Raw genomic sequence first — 17,033 nt, 5'->3', positions numbered from 1 at the left:
CCTTAAAAATTCCAGAAATTTTCCACTACACTAGATTTCTGCATTGCTCCCTAAATGGCCTCCATTTCCAGCTGTCTCTCCTTGCACTGTCCCCCTCTATATCTTCCCCACCACCTGATCCCTTCAGGCCCCTGTAGTCCAAAATCCACCTACAAAATCTACTGTATTTCCTTCTGTTTCCCCAGAGATCCTTCTCTACCTGACCTCAGGGCCTGTGGATTGCAGCTTGATTACATTCATATAACTGTTACTATTCACTTATAAGTGTATACATACCATATTTGTAATATTAGTGTTTTAATTTTTTTATCTGATAGTAAAATCTTTGATTTTGGGGCTACAAATAATACAATTACTTAAATTTTTCACCTGAAATAAGTTCTCTGAGTCCTATCATATTCATGAAAAAGTATTAATTACATTGACTTTTATGTAAGATCAAATGAAATAATATCTGTTATGTTATTCTGTTACTGTACTACTTTAAGTTATAGATGTTACACTCAAGCACATGTCTTTATTTCAGTAAAATACGAAGATAGGCCAATATCTTTTAGCATCAACTCTAAATCTCTGCAAGGAAATATAATTGAACTTGAGTCCCCTAATTTTAAATTGATATTTACTTATTCTAAAGAACTATAATTGTTCAGAGATAGAAAACTTGTTAATGTTTTAAGTTTGTTATAGGATAAATTACAAATGAGACTTACTGTATGAAACACCCCAATTCTTTTGCTCTTCTCTAGAATATCAATTAAAGTACTCTTCTAACTCTTTGGATGGGTACTAGAGTTTCTTCCACCTAGATTGTCTCAAGTAATAATAATAAATAAAAAATAAAATTATTCTACTGCATTTTGTAAATATAGCAAAAGTTCTTATATAATATTGGGTCTGTCGTTTTATTTTCTGTTCCAACAAATGTATGTTCCATTGTTGATGTGAAGAAATCAATGTGATTTGCAAATCACAGAATGAGTGAGTTATTCAAACATTCTTTATTTTTTATGTAGAAACATATTGCATCTTAACTGACATAAATAGAATGAATAAGATAGAATAAAGCATATATTGTGTGACTCAAATATCAAAATCATAAAGAATTACAAATAACAAACACTTCTAATTCTTTTCTGTTGTGAAACTTATTTAGTCTTATTGATGTGGTTTTTAAACTGTCTGACAGCCTTAAAGTCTAAAGTTGGAAATAGGATGCCTTAGATGATCAAAGTGTAGAAAAACCTGTCTTCATTAGAGCAATTGCACAAAGAACACCGAGCAAGTGAATCTGCTTTTTTCAACTTAATAAATGTCTCCTCTGCTGTTGAGAACACAGTTAATTTATTAACCAGTACCTCCTTACGTTCATGGTGCAGTTGTATTACATGTCAAGAATTATATAGTGAGAAAATGGGAACCAGGAAACTGGCACTCTAATTGAAGGAAATAAAAATATAACCATGAAGGTGCTTGGGCTATAGATCAAGCAGTACAGTGCTTGTCTCACAAACATGAATCCTGACTTCCAAAACCCACAGAGAGACACTGGAGCAAGGTAAACTTGTAATGAATCACTAGAAGTGGGAGAAAATGAAGAAATTATATGCAAGAGGTGGGCCCTTTGCAAAAAGAAAGAAATGTGAGTATGAGAAACAAAAATGCAAAGTAGACAGAAGAAAGGGATGGAGGATGGAGGTAATAGTTAAGAATCTGCAAACTAATTGCAGCTAATAGTTTCCTGCAATTGGAAATCTAGATGGCATGGATGTCTGTATCAGGCTTGTATTTTGAAGTAAAGGGATTTAACAAGTCTGTTATAATTTGACCAGCTCATTACATACTTTGATTAAAGGCTTAGCAGCATTGGCTGCTCTTCCAAAGGTCCTGAGTTCAATTCCCAGCAACCACGTGATGGCTCACAACCACCTATAAAGATATTTGGTGCCCTCTCCTGGCATGCAAGTGTATATGTAGGCAAAGTACAGTATACCTAAATAAATAAATCTTAAAAAAAAAGTCATTCTTGTGTTTACCAGCACATACCTGCATAAATACAAATATCTAAACACACAGTGTGTACACACAGTGTGTGTGAACTTGTGCATTAATTTAAACTTGGAGAAAATTTAACTGATTTTACATGAAATTTGAACAGAATGCAATCCAAAATGAAGCCCTTTGGTCCTATGACATATAATAGAAAGTAACAGCCGCCCTGAAAGGAGGGGAGAGCAGTTATTGCCAGGAGTTTATCTAAGGAATCAAGAGAGGAACACACCAGTGGGTTTGTTTTATACGCATTAAGTCAGCTAATTTATGTTACTAAGAAGTACACATGGTGAAAGTTAATTCAGTAGCCCTCAAGCTACTTAATTATTGTTTAAGGGTTAAACTTTAAGGGCACATTTTTTATAATTATGTTTCATTAAACCAAACTTTGTGCTTTTGCCAATAACAAACTACTGATCTTTAAATATTATTAAAATATTTTTGGAAATCCACTTAAGGCCAGAGAGTTATTCTGTGTTTCTCAGTTCATCCCATCCAGATTCAGTCTATAATATGTGCACTTACTCCCATAAATTAGCTGTATAGTATAATAGAAAAAACACAAAATTTAATTTACCTTTCTTGATATTACACTATATCCAAACTTCCTCACAACAGCTCTCAGAGGGTTTCCGGTTTCCAACTGGTGTATTTTTCATTATGTGTGCTTTAGAGTAATTTAGAATGCATTTCTTTTAGTCTATTGTTATTAAAATTTTTCTCATCCACTTGCAAATATTTTACACAAAATAAGGTAGAATTGTCAGTTTTTCTATCTTTTTTTTGGTATTACTCTTTTCCTCCAAAGGAAACATCAATCAAAAATGCCATCCAAAAAGTAGTCTGTCTAGGGAGTAATAAAATATGTCAGAGCATAATCTGTTAATTATGTATTCCTAAAAACTCAAATCCAAATGGAAAGTTGAAACATGCTCTATTGCCATGTAATTTAACATGGTAAAGTACAAAGATCTGTACCTGGGGATGATGAAACCAAATGGTCCCTAACGAGACACTTCAGGTTGCATTTCCAATCATAAGACCCATCTTGATCCAATCAGAGTGGAAGCTGACAAGTTTGTAGCTGTAGTAAATACCACCTTTAGTACAGAGAAATATAATAATGTTCAAACTGACAAAAGGAATGCTTCATGAATTATGGGTTGATCATTCCCATTAGTGTTGTGTGATAATGAAATCTAATCTATAGGTGCAGAAAATCATAACAGGATGCTCCACAAATTTCAGAATATGTGTATTCAGAATTATTTCTATAAGCTTTAAAATGAAGATCTATTTTACACTTGAATGTGCTACTACCCAGTGAGTACAGCTCTCACTGGAGCACAAGAAGTATCCATGTTGTGTACATTTTTACATTAATTTTTGTAGGGGGTATTTATGGCCAGGCTGTTTTGTATCTGTTGTTCTATTTTCCTTAACATGGATGCTTTAACATTACATCTGAAGGAAACCTTAGTTTTAAGATTCCTATTTCATGATCATGTAAAACATATTTTAGTCATGTAAAATATGAAGGTGTTTTCCTAAAGCTGAATGCTAGTGTAATTTCAAGGTTTGAGAAAGTGGCTCAGCGGATGAGGCCTCATGTAGCATGCACATGACTTTGGAACTGTTCCTCAGCCCTGGAGGAAAAGCAACTGATTTTTGATGTAGTGTCACATGAGCAGGTGGTGCTTTTACTGACATGAGAGTTCCATAGGATCCGAGTATATTCATAAAGCATTCTGACCCCAATAAGCTACAAAGCAAAGCAGACACTCATACTGGCCTCAGAGGAACTCCCAGACAAACTTTGTCATAAAGGGACAGAAATATAAAGTGGATATTGTCACCAATTTTACCAATGAGAGAATGTAAAATATTGGGATTCACAGTGGCTCTACTCACATCTCATAACCTCTGTGATTCTCTCATATAAAGTGACTTGTTTAGTTTCATCTTTGTCACCTACATATTCAAGTTCTATGTTTTTCATCTCTCTTACCACCTACCTTCTTTCCTCCATCCCTTTAAGTCCTTTATTATTTTCTTGCTCTTGGCTTCTCTACCTCAATTTTTCTTTCTTTCTTTCCTTAGTATACTTTTTCATGAGGAGTCTACACAGAATCTTATGTGTGCCAAATACTGGTCTATCTGGTGCTGAAATAAAAGATAACATTAACAGTAATAGTAATAGCAAAACATTGTATAGAATAAACCCTGTCTTGTGAAAATCATTACTGTTCACATAGAAATGGCAGGAAAGTACATTTAAATGGCATGCCATATCAGAGGACAACATGTGCTGATGAAAGAGACAAGAAGAGTATTAGAAGCAGGCATGTGGACCTGCTGGCAGAAGCCTGTCATTTCTGTCTACAAGATAAACATCACTGAGCAAAGCTGTGTAATACAAAACCGAAACCCATCAGTCAACCAGAAAAGCACTTGGAGGAAACAAAAGCAAGAATATCCTAATAACTCTCTGTCATGTGTTAGGAAAAGCTTGCATCTTTAGGGTCCATGCGATTTTTATCTTTTGTTTTAGTTGTGACTTATTTAAATTTTATTGGCATGTATGTACCTGTGACTGGCAGTGTTTCCACACATGCATAAAGCATATATGGTCAGGTTAAACTTCCATTTTAAAAAATATTAATTGAGCATGACAGTGATACAAACACAGGCTTTAAATAAGGTAATCCACCTCCTGTGGACCTCAGTTTTATTGCCTATATCAGTAAAACTCTCAGTTTCCTCAAGCACAATGACACTAAATGGATATGACAGAGCAGTTACAATTCCTGTGATTTAGTTAAAATGGCACTACATTACAGTGACACAGTCGATCATGATAATTTCAGCATATGCAATTCTTAAACACACAAAGTATAAGTTTGAATAAATGGAGTTTCACCCCTGTTTTCTACATGGTATTTACTCTTCACAATTGGATAGTTACCAGCATGTCTGTAACTTCACTTCCCTGCTTTTCTTAGTAACTCAGGGGCATCATGTGCTATTGCTGTGATAGATTCCACTAAGTCACTTTATTTATTGTATTTCTTTTACAGTATTCATCAATTTAATCATGACAACATTGATTTTCTAGGTAGAATCTTTTCATATTAAAATTTTCAAATGAAGAGTGAATTTTATGAGCAAAGATCATATCAAAGTTTATTTATGTGATATTTTTGCTGTCATTGATGAAATGTCACACTGGAGTTGTTTAACCCCATCCAGCTCTTCACACTTGTGACCTGCAGCAGGAACACGATGAATAGATTGAGGTCCAGTTTCCCAAGATGCAAAACTTGTGTGAAGACATTGATGTTATAATCTAACTGCTTGCTCAGTCAGGTACCTACTCATTAAATCCATAGCATCTGTTGATATTGGAGTTGCTGAGTCCCAGTGATCTCCTCTAGCAAACCCCGGGGCTCTGAAGGCAGCAGCACACACACAAAGTGTGCATCATCTTCATTTGTGGCATGGGGAACAGAGGCACCAAATGCCGAGTTCAAAGGATACTTCAAGATCCCGGAATCCCTCCTGTCCCTTAGTCAATCTCAAGCAGGAGCTAATTATAGGCAATGCTCATGATGTTAATTAGTCAACTTGCAACTTTCAAGGACTCTACAAACTTCAGGGAGAGAGAGAGTAACCCATACATCATCTTTGTAATAATTTCTAAATTATATTTTTATTTCATATATTCATTTATATATTTTAATAATAAAAAGCCTCTCTTATTCATTGGCACCTTGTGAAATTCTTTGCAGTCTTACTAAGTTTTGCTAAATTCACTCCCCCCCCTTCTTTCTATAAGAAGCAGTAATTTCCTTGATGTGTCAAAATAATTTGATGCTCTCATTTTGAAAACTGTGTTAAGACCCACAGAAATCATTATTCCAAAAGCTTTGTATGGTATATTGTTGTGGATCTTTTGGGATTAAAGACATGTGCCACCAGCCCTGGAGAGAATCAGGTGAGGGTATTTTTAAAATGCTGATGTTCTTGATGAAAATTTATCATGCAATGCATTTTGTTCATGATGACAAAAATAAACAGATAGATCTAGTCACAGTAATACCTCCAAAGTTCAGTGCTTGTCAGAACTTGAAAACAGGACAGGCAGGAACATATGATATAAAACCTCAATGTCAGGCCCCTATAATTCAATCACATGAAAAACATTTCCTAAAGGCCAGTCAGGAATTACATGGTTTGCATGCATATGGACATCGGATGCTCTGAAAAGCACCACCCCCTGCACCTGCCTTGCTATTCTCTATGTGGCAAGATGAATCTATACAGCTAAGTATTCCTTGTAAGTTAGTCTGAGTGGCAGATTCACAATAGCAATACTAATAAGCAGAGGAAGTACAGAAATTACAGAAATATACTATAATTAAAGTGACGGCACCATGACTCTTGAGATTCAGGGTCATGACTAAGTAAAGTAATAGTCACTGGAACTGAGCAAAGCACTGAAACAATAGAGAATTTGTCCCCTAAATAAGATGCTCAATGTGCGACCAAGGGATTTGTGCAATGTACAGCAGAGATGCGTTAAGAAAGGTTACCGTGCTGAACAGAGAAATCAGACGGTAAGACATCTCATTGGTTATTCTGAAGAGTACAAGATAAAACTTGAAAGTTATTTGCATCTTGAAATTTCACTTTAGTATATTTGGACTGCAGTTGACTGTAGTCAGTGAAACCTGTAAAATCCAATTCTTGGTCATAGGAGTACTACTATTGTTACACTTTAATGAAGAAAATGTGTTAAGTATGCATTGTGAAAAATAAAACTTATAAAATAATGACCTATTCCTCAAACATATCCATAGGCATGCCTCCATGAGTATATAAACATATGAAAACATATGGTTAATGAAAATATATATTAAGCTCATTTTTAGTTAGTGATATGTCTATGTATTATTGTCATTTTGTGTCATTAATGTTTGGAAGCATACGTTTGGTCATCTTAACCATAGTTAATGTTGAAACACTATTATATGTTTTCATAAATCTTCATATAGGATATAAATGCTTCTCTCAAAATTAAGAATTCTCACCAAGTCTCCTTCACATAGGCATCAATTTACCTAATGTAATTACCGAGATATAATTATTATTAACAGAATAGGCATTTTCAATATTACTTGTGGATACATTGTGTTTCAATAAATTGAGTAAACAAATAAACCAATTTCATTATAAGAAAATCTGTAAAGAAATGAAATTCCACTAACTATAGAGCAGAGAAGAAGCATATTCTCTCCCCATTCTAGATGAATCTCTTTGCTTTTTAAAATTTTTTATTAATTAAACATTTTAAATTTTTACATATACATCTATATTATTACACATATACAGTAAAGTGCTTATAGCAAGAAGAACCATGACACAATCATGAATTATATAAATGTTATAGTCTTATGGTTTGACTATTTGTATTTGGCAGCCTTGAAGAAAACATCTTCCCTATCTTTGTGTGTCTAAAATTCTGAATGTAGATCTATCTCCATCACGTCTTGTCATTATCAACTTAAAATATCTATCTAGACCTAAAAACATTTTAACCCCTAAACAACAGGGCAAGTCTTCAGTAGTTCCTGCCTCACAAATATGTCTATCAGATATATTGAGTCAGAGGCTGAAGAAGATGCTCCAACATATTAGAGAGTTTTGGGTGACTACTCAGGTAGAAAACTGTCTCTGTTATCTTCTCATTTGGAAAGCTACTAACCTACATTCCTGGCATACTCAAGTAATCAAGTTTATTCCTTCTCAAGTCACTGTGCTTTTTTTTTGGTTCTGGGGTTGACTCAAGGACCTAAGGCCCTGTGCTTGATAGACAGACTCTCTTAACAGATCCAAATCCCAGGCTCATACCACCTTTTCAATATTGAGATCTCAAAGAAGAATTGTTTCTTTTTTACCTTTATTTCCTGATCAGCAAGCATTTTGCATTTCACTGAGTGATTATAATTACTTATTAATGACCTTTTGATTAGTGTAGATTAGCATATCATACTTTTATTAAAATGTTGTGAAAAAAGCTTAAGGAATAGAGAGATTAAAAAAAGATTCATTATCACCTTAATAAAATTGATGTAATGATTTAAGTTTCATGTTTTTCCTCTGTGAGTAATGAGATAATATTAACTATGATTACACTAATAAATATTTGTAGCATCTAACTTGAGATGATATATAAAGCCTTCTAGTTTATTAATAACAAACTATACATCTAACCAACTATAGACATGGAAAAGGACACTAAATATTTTTATGGAAAGCAAAATAAATTGTTAATTTTCTATAGGCAACAATGTCAGAGGCATCTTATATATTCACTTATGGTTTCCTTCACCCCTAGGATTTTAGTTAGATTTGTTTAAAATATAGTTAAATATTACTTTGAATTTACTGGCAGTCTCTGTTGTAGTACATGAACTTTTCAATTAATCCAATCAATGTTAGCTAAGTTTTTAATAATTACTGGTATTAAAAATGATATTGATACCTTGGGATGTAACACACTGTTGGAGTACTCTCCCACCTTGGGATGTAACACACTGTTGGAGCACTCTCCTACCTTGAAATGTAACACACTGTTGGAGCACTCTCCTACCTTGGAATGTAACACACTGTTGGAGCACTCTCCTACCTTGGAATGTAACACACTGTTGGAGTATTCTCCTACCTTGAAGTGTAACACATTGTTGGAGCACTCTCCTTCCATGGGATGTAACACACTGTTGGAGCACTCTCCTACCTTGGGATGTAACACACTGTTAGAACACTCTCCTACCTTGAAATGTAACACACTGTTGGAGCACTCTCCTACCTTGGAATGTAACACACTGTTGGAGCACTCTCCTACCTTGTAATGTAACACACTGTTGGAGCACTCTCCTACCTTGGGATGTAACACACTGTTGGAGCACTCTCCTACATTGGGATGTAACACACTGCTGGAGCTCTCTTCTACCTTGGGATGTAACACACTGTTGGAGCACTCTCCTACCTTGGGATGTAACACACTGTTGGAATACTCTCCTACCTTGGAATGTAACACACTGTTGGAGCACTTTCCTACCTTAGAATGTAACACACTGTTGGAGCACTCTCCTACCTTGAAATGTAACACACTGTTGGAGCACTCTCTTTCCATGGGATGTAACACACTGTTGGAGCACTCTCCTACCTTGGGATGTAACACACTGTTAGAACACTCTCCTACCTTGGGATGTAACACATTGTTGGAGCACTCTCCTACCTTGGACTGTAACACACTGTTGGAGCACTCTCCTGCCTTGAGATATAACACACTATTAGAGCACTCATCCCCACCTTACTCAAATTTAATAATGTCAATTGTTATGACCTTAAGTATTTATAACCAGCTATACCTTATCTAAGTTATCTTGGCTTCTTTTCAGTTTTACTGAGAAAAATGTTTTTTCTTTTTTTTAAATTTACTTGCCCTGATTAACCTGAAACTTTCATTGTAGATGACTCTAGTTTCAAATTGATAAAGATCTGCCTGCTTCTGGCTCCCAAACCATCATTCCTATTTTCATTTACAAATTTTACTTAATAACTAATCATTAAGATTATGCTATCTTATGTAAATTATATTATATTTCATGATTTAAAATTACTTTTAGTTTTAAATATATTTTTATCATATTCTTTCCCATCCCAAGTCTTTTCAAATCCTCTCTTGACCCACCCAACCATAAGATCTTTTCCAAACATAAACAAAAACCCAAAACAACATAACCACAAAATCAAGAAAAGAAAATTAAATCATGCTGTCCCTTCCTCAAAGCCCACAAAATTGTAAGCAAATAGAAGTCCACATACAAAGGGACTGTGGAGTCCATTACATGCTGTTTCTCCCATTATCTCAGTCTTTACCAGTGAAGACATGGAATCCACATGCTGAGGTGAAGGCTTGCTAGCTCAGAGAGGTAGAGAAAGCACCCAGCTGACCTTCCTCCTCAGCCCCTGTCCCAGAAGAAAAGGGAAGCTCCTTCTCAAAAATGCCTTTTAAACGGAATCTCCCTCCCTTCTCCTTCCTGTGAGTCTCTCTATCTGTCTTCCTGACTTCCTCTTCCTCTCTATGTTTTTTTTTATTAATACTATGGCCACTTCCCAACAATTGGTTGTTTGCTCTGCCTTTTGACCTGTGGCTGACTATTTAATCCTCTTTCCGGTATTTAAGCAGAAAGGTCTTGGATTAAAGGTGTGTGCTAGGAATGAGCCTCACCACAACTAAAAAAAGTTTTTTTTCCCAGTAAATATCACAGTCTCAGGGTTTACAGTGTGATCAAAAATCCTGCAACAATTATATGTTGGTCAAATAATCCTGAGTATGAGGCTTATCCTGGGATGATTGGCATACTCAGTGTCAGTCTATCGGAGAAAACTGATTTTCCCTTTGCTGGCAAGTAAAGCTGGCAAAATAATACTGGTCTCAAAAAGGTAAAAAAGGATGAAGTGATAAAAATGATTCCTGATGATATTCTGATACATTCATAGATCAGTACCTTATTCAACTATCTCCGAGATGCTGCCTACCGTAGCAGATGGGAACAAATATGGAAGCCCACAGTCACACACTCATCAGTGAAATTATTTGAACAATCAGTTCTAAAAGATATAGTTATCAAATCCCTCCCTTCAGAGCTCAGATCATGGAGGAAGAGGAGGCAGAAGGAATGTAAGAACCAGAGGGAAAGGAGGACATCAAGAAAATATGACTTTCTAAGTCAACATAAGCCAAGCTCATCAGAGGTCACACAGAGCCTGAAGCAGCATGCACAGGTCCTGCATGAGTCTGCTCTCCATCCTCTGCATATATATTTTGGCTTCCAGTTTAGTGTTTTATGGGCTTTCTAAGTGAGCAAATGAATGGGTCTCTGAATATTGAACCTTTTCTTCGGCTATATGTCTTCTGTCAATTTGTCTTGTCCTACTCCAAAGTGGTAGGTTTTTTATTATATTTTATTTTGCTATATTAAACACTTAATGAATTAATAAAACCTGGTCATTCAGGTAACTGAACTGTTACTATCTTAATAAATCTCAGAATTGGCACTTTTTACAACAATTTTGAAAATAATGAGATTTTAATTTTTTTATTTTGTTGAAAATAGACTTTTTATCATACAAAATATCCTGATTAGAATTTACTCTACCTTTATTGCTCTCAGTTCCTCCTCATCTCCCCTTCCCTCTGGAATCTCTTCCTTTCTGCTTCTCATTAGAAAAGAGCAATCTTCTCAGAGATTAAAAACCAAAGGTAACCAAATAAAATATAATAAGATGAATCAAAATTTATCATATCAAAGTTAGACATGGCAACCCAAGAGGAGGAAAAGAGTCCAAAGAGGAGGCACAAGAGTCATTCATCATCATAGTCAGGAATTCCACAAAAATACTAAGCCAATAGCACTAATATATACACAGAAGTTCTGATGTAGGCCCTTCTAGGTTCTGTGCTTGTGGCTCAGTTTCTGGGAACTCATATGTGCCTTGCTTAGTTGGTCAGAGAGAACACCTTATTCTCTTAGTAGTCTCTATCCTCTCTTACAATCTTCTGCTTCCTCGTCCATGGAATTCCCAAAGCTCTAAGGGAAGGGACGTGATGGAGACCTCCATTTTATACTCTGTCCACATGTCTAGCTGTGGGTTTTTGTATCTGTTCTTATCTGCTGTAGGGAGAAGCCTCTCTGATGATGGCTGGAAAAGTCACTCATCTATGAGTATAGCAGAATACCATTAGAAATCATTTTATTGATATTCTTTGAGCAGTAGCGTTTGGTTTTACCTTAGGTCTCAGCTATCTAGTCTCCTGTTGTTGACTACCCAAGTGGTTTCAGGTGAGAGTTCTTTCTCATAGAGTGTGCCAAATCCAACATTGGTTGGCTATTCCCACAAGTTATGGGCCACCATAGCCTTAGCACATTTTTTCAGCCAGGAATGATTATAGCTCAATAATTTGTGGCAGAGTTAGTGTCCATGATTCTTTCTTTCTTTTCTTTTCTTTCCTTTTTTCTTTCTTTCTTTTTTTTAAGTTTGTAGAGTACCTTTCCTTACCAAAGAAACTAGAACAGAGGAAGGAAGCACCATGTAGGCACCAGCACAATTTCCCTATGTTCAATGAGTTGTGTGGGTATTATTGGCAATGAAGACCAACTGTTAGTTTGCAGAGAGCAACTTTTGGACTCAGCAATAGCTTGAGTTGTTGGGACATTTCCAGTTGACCCTCTCAGCCAACAACACAATTGAATGTAACCCAGTCCCATCACTGGATGCCTTTTCTGACTACAAGAGATGGCCAGTTGAGATTCTCTGTCCCCTATTACTAGGATTCTCATTAGGATGACCCTCTTAGATTACAAGAAGTTTCTAATTTTCATCGCATGGTTATATTATTCTTTAAATATATTATTCTTTAAATATTTGTAGAAAGAATATGTCAAAATCAACCAAAATATTTACATATTATTTGCATAAAAATATTTACAATGTTGTGTTAAATGTGTAAAAATAAATGTACATACTATATTTTATTTGTATATATTTATGTTTATTATGGTTCGTTGGAGAACCCTGACTAATATAAAGAAGGAAGATCAAAGATCTACGGTATTAAAACAGCCAGATCAAAGCAGAGACCTAAAGGGACACTACTTACTGGCTTGTTAACCTAATATTCTTATAGATACCAGACCCACTTTCACAGGAATACCTACAGTGGGTTGGGCCCTTCCACAGCAACCAGCAGCAGCAAAAACAACAAACACAAAAACACCACCCAGACATGATCAGAGCCCAGTTTAATAGAGGCAATCACTCAATGGATGTTCTCTCTTTCTACATGTGCCAAACTGACAGCCAAGTTTTGCTATCACAAACATTTAGGATGTAAAAAAACAAGATTAAAGAATAGAAATAATCAGAAAACATGAGCAAATGGAAAAATATTTATGTTAGATATTACAAAACCAACATCAAAATATCCTGGTAATTCTGAGATATAGCCAAAAGTCAATAATAATAATAATAATAATAATAATAATAATAATAATAATAATAATAATAATAATGTAACAATAATAACAATATTCAAAAGTCTCTTTCTTTTTGACTGGTCTAAAAATATTTTCATAAACTGGCATGCCACAATAGTAGTAGACTGGGAGGAAATTTTACAATCAACTTTTATTTTAAATTTCTTCCTTGAATTTTAATTTAAAATAATTAATTTAAAATTACTTTCTTTAATAATTATAAATGTCATCAAGAGGATGTATATTTATGAAGAAGAAATTTAATATTTGGTTATTATTTATAACATTGAAAATAAAAAATGAATTGTATTTCTTCTCACATTGCCTTTCGATGCTCAATTAACTAGTTGTAAAATAATCTTCCTGTAAAGTAGAAATAAGAACTGATATGCCTATTCAGATGAAGAGTGTCTACCAAAACAATAGGGCAAAGACTTCAACAGTTAAGTAAACTTTAATGAAAATGCCACAGAATGATGGGAAAATAAGAGTTGCTATCAAATCTCTTGAGCAAAATTTTGTAAGTAATGTTATATAAAGAAAGCAATGTCATTTGAAAATTTAATTTTAGTATTAATGTTTACAAATAAAGTTTCATTCTTATGATGAAATGCTATTTAACAAGCATAGAGCACATAACATCATCAATGTAGTTACACATTTTGAATTGTAACCTAATGGTAACAACCAAGAAAGCCTCCCATGACTGACATATTTTTTTTACCCCTTACTGCTGATTCCTATAACCCTGCTTTAGATTTTCTCATAGTGATCAGGCTCCCTCATGTTAATTTTTATAATATGCTTTTTTTTGTGAAATTTATCCGTTTTCATATCATCCTCCCTAACAGCAATTGTTGAATATTTATCTGAGAATACCAGAACTCACAACCTACTGTCCTCATCTCATCTGTTGTATGTATTCTTGTTTCACAGGTCTTCTTTGTTCAATGTCAGTTAAAACACATGCTTAAAAACATAATTCTTACATGTATCAGCTCCCTTGTTCTATCTTTTTTTTAATTAATTTATTCTTGTTGCATCTCTATGTTTATCCCATCCCTTGTATCCTCCCATTCCCCCCCCATTTTCCCATTATTCCCCTCCCCTATGACTGTTCCTGAGGGGGATTTCCTCCTCCTATATATTCTCATAGGGTATCAAGTCTCTTCTTGGCTACCAGCTGTCCTTCCTCTGAGTGCCACCAGGTCTCCCCCTCCAGGGGACATGGTCAAATGTGAGGCACCATAGTACGTGAGAAAGTCATATCCCACTCTCCACTCAACTGTGGAGAATATTATCTTATGAATGGCTGTTCTGTTAACCGTAGTTGGATTTTGTTAAATGTGGTGGTTTCATGTTTGTACTGGAAGGGTTGGGCATCTTGAAAAATGAAACTAAGCAATGGACTCTTTTGGAAGGCTATCAGTGCACCTCTCACACAAACTTGACTTTTATACAAACTCCTAGATATATTTGAAAAGCATCACTGGTCTTAATCTTCTATTTCCTTATTCCTCAGATTTTCTTGGGTAGAGACAAGATATATCTTTCCTACAGTGATGATTTCCATAGGCTCTGCTCATCTTCAGACAATTTTTACTGGACTGTAAGTCTCTAAGATCCCTTTCTTTCTTTTTCTTATTTAATTTAAGCAGTATGCCATTATACATAGCTTTGAAGATAATAGCCCGGCTTTTCTTAAAGGCCTTATGGGAGTTTTGTAACTGAAGACTTTCTTTCTCAGGTATCAGCCTAGGGCCACCTTATGACTAGGACAGTAACACCAGCAGATAATTTGCCCTAAGTGGTAAAATCACTATCTGTCCCAAAGGCAGGAGAATGTGTACCATCTCTTGGTAAGCAGCCAAATGACCAACTAATATATCTATAGCTTTGCCATTAGGATCTGTCAGAATTATGTTGCTGATAGTTTATAATAATTCAGTAGAGCTACCTTTCTTTAGCCAGAATTCAGAAAAATGTCATAAAGTAAAAACCCTACATCTTCTGTGTTCCTCTGTCTCACATATGAGCATTGGCTCACCCTGATGAGGAGGTAAGAAATATGTTTTTTGCCTTCCTGTGACAATATGCAGAGAAATCTATAGAAAAATAAGTGTGATGATGAGAATCGCTTTCTAGAGCAATCACTCAGTTTATTTAGCACTGTTAAACATATCCTTTCCTGATAAGTGATATCTGCAACATAAACTACAAAATTAAGCCTCTTTATAAGAGCATGAGAAAACACTTAACAGTCCTCCAACGCCAAAATAGAATGCTCTAAACAATCACATAATACCTTTTGGTTTCATGAATTCTCTCCTGATTTAGACCCATTGTTGCAAGAAGCTCAGACTTTTTAACTTTAATATGTGACAGAGACCATGATACCAAACTGATGATAATAGCTAGGTTTATTGAAAGCTGGCTCAGTAAGCAGCCATAAACCCATGTCTTCTCAAATCTCTATTTTAAGAGCTTAAGTTTGGAAGAGGTTTATATAGGAGAAAAAATAAATGAAAGAAGTAGAGACAGAAAAGAGGAAGGCCAGAAACTGTGCAGGTTTTCGTCACCAAAGGTGAAACTTTCTTCCTCTTCGCTGGAAAGAAACTCAGAGTGTATTTTATCACTTGAAGCTGGTTTGCCAGAATCTGAGGAATTCCCTTTAGTAAAAAAATATGGGAGCATGGTAAATCATGAAAAATAAAGGGGATCAGGAGATAGCTTCAAATAACCTAGTCAAAACATCTAACCTGGCTGTCCTGCAGCATAAGGAAAAATATAGAAATGGCCAGAGTAATAACGTGCCCATATGAGGTGATCATCTAATTTACGCTCTAGTCTAGGCTGATTTTTACAAATAAAAGAGCATGTCAATAAGTAAGTACTCCACTTTATTGAGCCAATGAGCACTGCATGAATGGCTCTATCTGAACCACTTTGCTGTCTTTCTTTGGGAGCCACATTAGTTCACTGTCATTATTTACTTGATGGAGGGGTTCAAATCTTATTTCTGAAATTCCAGAATCGTGGTGTTTTTTTAACTTCATGCCTCTGCATCTCTGCCAGTATTAAAGGTCTCCTATTGCCTTTGACAAACAGGATATATTCCATTACATGGTTAGAACAGCCTCTCATTTGATTTTTGGTTGCTGGCATTTAACTGCTATTAGACATGAAATTAAGTTTAAAGTCTGTTGGGAGCTTAGAAAGAGACACTGTACTCATTGGAATTGAAATGACATAAGCAAGGAATACTAACATTTTAAAGGAGAGTGCTATCAGCCACAAGAAGAGGAGGAACCGTACCTATCTTATCTCTTCCTTTACCTACTCATGTATTTTCTCTTGGGAAAAGCCACAGTATATAGTACACTGTGAGTCAAAGCTTTTATCACAATCTGGGGTAGCAACCAAAGTCTCTGTGTCTCTTACCTGTGTCATAAAATGATTTCTTCATGAGAAATACTGGTCTAGAGCACTGCACTACTTCGTAACAAGAGGTCTGAATGTGATGACAGTGATATCAATACAGAAGCATGGATCTGAAAGCTAAAGCGGCACAAAAAAGACCCTTAGGAAACAAAACAAAACAAAACAAACAAAATACTGTGTCCCAGCTCCACAGTGCTGCACAGCATGCTGAACTGTGCTTAGAGCATATGTTTTACTGTAGAAGCAGCTCATGAGTCAGGACTTGCAGCAGGACAGCGATTTGACTCTCCGTGGTTCCCTGGGACATTGACTAATGTATAATAGTAGAATTACAGTGCACCTGGCCTATCTGAAGGGGCAAGCACAGCAACAGTACATGTATGTAACTTTACAGAAATGACAAAGGACTGCATTCTCTCAAGTAACCAGCTGTGT

The sequence above is a fragment of the Acomys russatus genome, chromosome 9 (assembly GCF_903995435.1).
Source record: "Acomys russatus chromosome 9, mAcoRus1.1, whole genome shotgun sequence".
NCBI classification, from domain to species: Eukaryota; Metazoa; Chordata; class Mammalia; order Rodentia; family Muridae; genus Acomys; species Acomys russatus.
This window is presented reverse-complemented; position numbering follows the sequence as displayed.